This window comes from Cynoglossus semilaevis, unplaced genomic scaffold, assembly GCF_000523025.1.
Source record: "Cynoglossus semilaevis isolate Cse_v1.0 unplaced genomic scaffold, Cse_v1.0 scaffold1507, whole genome shotgun sequence".
Taxonomy (NCBI): Eukaryota; Metazoa; Chordata; class Actinopteri; order Pleuronectiformes; family Cynoglossidae; genus Cynoglossus; species Cynoglossus semilaevis.
This window is the reverse complement of record NW_007585114.1, coordinates 465,210-468,522: the sequence shown is the minus strand read 5'-3', so window position 1 is coordinate 468,522 and position 3,313 is coordinate 465,210. Positions and strand designations below refer to the sequence as shown.

Sequence of the window (3,313 nt, the reverse complement as noted above, 5' to 3'; positions counted from 1 at the left end):
TAAAATACTTTTTGGACTTTTAAACTTTTCTCTGAATTCTCCAGTCAGCAAACTCCATCCCTTCTGTTTCAATGCTTTCATTCATTGACAAAATGTGCTTATGCCCACAAACACACGGTGTCCAACAGGTCCCTGCTGCTGGTGCTGCTGCTAATTGCCCAGATCCTGACGTTTTGTCCAATGGACATAATGAATTATGAAAACCGACCCACACACACACATGTTCACAAACACACACCTACCAATGAACCTGTTTGTTGTCAGCTAGCTCACTCCATCCATTAGCTGTTATTGTTTTCTCTCAACATGACATTGATTCAATTTAGCACCAATCAATTTGGAATGATTCTGACATTCAGATATGACCTTAAAGCTGGGCAGAGCTGGAACTATGATTAGGACTAAACTTCTCCTAATGAGGTGATTTCTCTTCACGCAGAGCCATGTGACACGATCCAACTGGAATGGTCAGTAAAAATTAGATCAATTATTGTGAACAAAACGGCTCTAACGTGATTACCCCCGCACCTGCTAATTTGTGTAATTAATAACCTCCTCTTGGCTGTAGAGAGCAGTTTATTAATAACAATCTATATCTGTGCTCCTTAATGAAATGGCAGGGCCCGGGCCATCCGTTCTGCAGGTAATGTCATAATCAATGATGTCCAGCACACATGTTAATTACCACAGTTATTAATTGTTACAGTTTGCCTTGAATTCTACATGCTGTCAGCTCCTTTGTCTCACGATGTACAGCAATCAGTGGATTGAAAATGGCAAATCTAATTAGCCATTCAGCAGGCAGGCCGAGCATCCAAATGAGACAGTATCAGCCCTGACAGCTGGCAGCCGAGGCGCCGTTCACACTGGGCCAAGAACAAAACCGGCATTATCCAGTGCCCCGGGAACAACAGGAAAAGACATGTATCGCTAACTAATAAATACATTCACAGCAGCGGCCTGCCATATCACACAATGGTCTAATGAAATGCCTGCTTGATGCTTTTGTTTGGGTACAAGCAGTGTTTATGCGTTTATCTGTGAAGGGAGCGCCCTGTCCGATGCAGCAGGCGGCAGAGAGGCATTTCTCACATGCTGGGTCACATGGTCCTTCTGGGAAAAAGAATTCATTCATATTCTAACATACAAAAATGTGGGAAAGAAGGTAAAAGTTTACATTTAATTTTTTCCAATTATCATATTCGTATGTTTGAAGTCTTAAACCTGAGATGATGTTTTTTTTCACAGCGATGTTATTAAATGATATAATAAAAGGTGGAAGAGTGGTCAGTGCTCCAGCCTTACAGCCAGAAGGTTAGTGGTTTGATATCAAGTATGTCAAACTACCCACCCAGGGACCATAAACTACATAAACTACAACACGCAGCTCAGGTACATGATTAAAAATAAAAGGTAGAAAAAATGTTTTACATCCTGCCAAAGTCCTGTCACCTGTAAGGTTGACTTCAAAGACTGTAGGTAGACACTCATCCTGCTCCACTGATGTTGTTTTCTTGGTAAAAAGACAATTGACTTCTACCGTTTACAGTGACTCCGCACATAACCATAAATAAACATAGTGTCCATGAAGACCTCTGTGTGTGTGTGTTTTCTCATAATGTCACATACTGTCTCCTGTAATGATTCTAATTCAATTTGTGTTTGCTCTGCTTCATTTTTGTAGAGTTATGTAAAGTGCTGGATGTTTTTTGTTTGTTTGTTTGTTTTTTTTCCACTGTCTAATGAGAGTAAATAACATTAAATACTGTCCCTCTGCGGGAGTGGACACAAATCCACCCCCTAATGTCCCATCCTGCTGTAACTACTGAAATGACTCCATTACATGTACAAGCAGCTCATTACATCCTGTAATTATATTTATCTCCAGATGACCTCCAGCTACAGCAGTACTTCTGACAGGGTTAGAGTAGCAGGTCAGGTAGTGCAGTAGACTAGACTAGTTCTATTTTCTGTGTGTGATGGAGATCGTCAACATTTATTATCTCTAGTTTTGACTTCATGACTAGTTACCTTAACCATGTGTGTTTGACTCCTCAGTCATTTCTAGGCTACACACACCTCAAGTGTACGAGTGTTTTTGTTAAGTGTATATTATACATAATATTTTGGGTAATTAATTATATTTACAGACAAATAAAATATTAATGATGGCCAAAATCAAAGTTACTCTGAAGGCTAAAACACCACGACATGTCTCAAAAGACAACATTTCAGAAAACACAAAGGCACTCTGAATCAGAGAGAGGGAAGGGACGATACTTCTTGATTCCGATTAAGCGGAACCTGACAGTGTCACGCCATTTCTACACAGCCGTGTCCCCGAGCGACCTTTAAACCGCGGTGGAAAGGGTTTAATTTCTTACTTTAAGCTGTTTCTAGTTCACCCTAATGACTAATCGTTTGTCTAATTAAGCTTTTCTATATATATCTATATATCTCTATATGCATATACAGTATACGTATATATACATATATATGTACATATACATGTGCATATATACATTTTATATACCTATATATATATATACTTTAAGTTACCTTATTTAATCATGGACACTTGGAAATGAGACATTTGAGTGTGACGTCTTTTGGAGGCTCATGTTTGTAAAAGAAAGAAACTGTCCATCATTTCTTGGTACCACTTTTCCTCTCACCACTGCACTGCACAAAAGAACAAAGATAACACAGTGTCACAAGTTATGACAAAGACGCCCCCAACAACCCCGCCCATACAGCAGCTCCAACACTGCTCATATGCTTGTCTTACTGTGTGCCGTCTTAACACCACAGGTGCTGGGCTCCAGCCCAGCAGGAGCCCGAGGGGGGAGGCCGTTGGCCCTTTCTTCTCCCCCTCCTCACAGCAGTGATGGGCAATAAAAACACTTCACACCTTAAATGAAAGATACGACTTTAAATATTTTACACACATTCTGCATATGCAATTTCTCCACACCTGGCTTTAGCAGCAACAACATCTGGTGGCTGTTGCTTTAGAGGCAGTTAATTCTTCATCCTAACAATCAGGGTCCTTTTTCCAGGATGTGGCAGAAGGACTTAAGTGTTACTGAGATGAGTGCAAATGTTAACATTGCACTTTACTTTTCCCAGCATCAAAACAATGAGCGCTGCTAAGGTGGTGTGGAAATTTGTTTTACAGCAACTAAAAATAACCTTAGGAGAGTTAAAATTAGATCGTTTTTTTTGGTCAAATATTTTCATTAGTTTGATCAGAAAGACTAAAACGCAAACTCCTTCACTTTCAAACCCACAAACGGCATGACATTATAAAACA

At 39.9% G+C, this 3,313-nt stretch overlaps 1 long non-coding RNA gene across 2 annotated transcripts; it reads right to left on the bottom strand.

Annotated features, from left to right (window-relative positions):
- Window positions 1–27: 27 nt before the first annotated feature.
- LOC112486549 (uncharacterized) lies at window positions 28–3,305 on the bottom strand. 2 transcript variants are annotated; one of them, XR_003049017.1, is made up of 3 exons: window positions 2,789–3,305; window positions 2,560–2,682; window positions 28–1,113 (listed from the first exon to the last, which is right to left on the bottom strand). It is a non-coding gene; the product is annotated as an uncharacterized LOC112486549 (long non-coding RNA). The 2 variants fall into 2 exon arrangements; XR_003049016.1 differs by lacking the exon at window positions 28–1,113 and having other exon boundaries at window positions 1,704–2,682.
- Window positions 3,306–3,313: the final 8 nt, after the last annotated feature.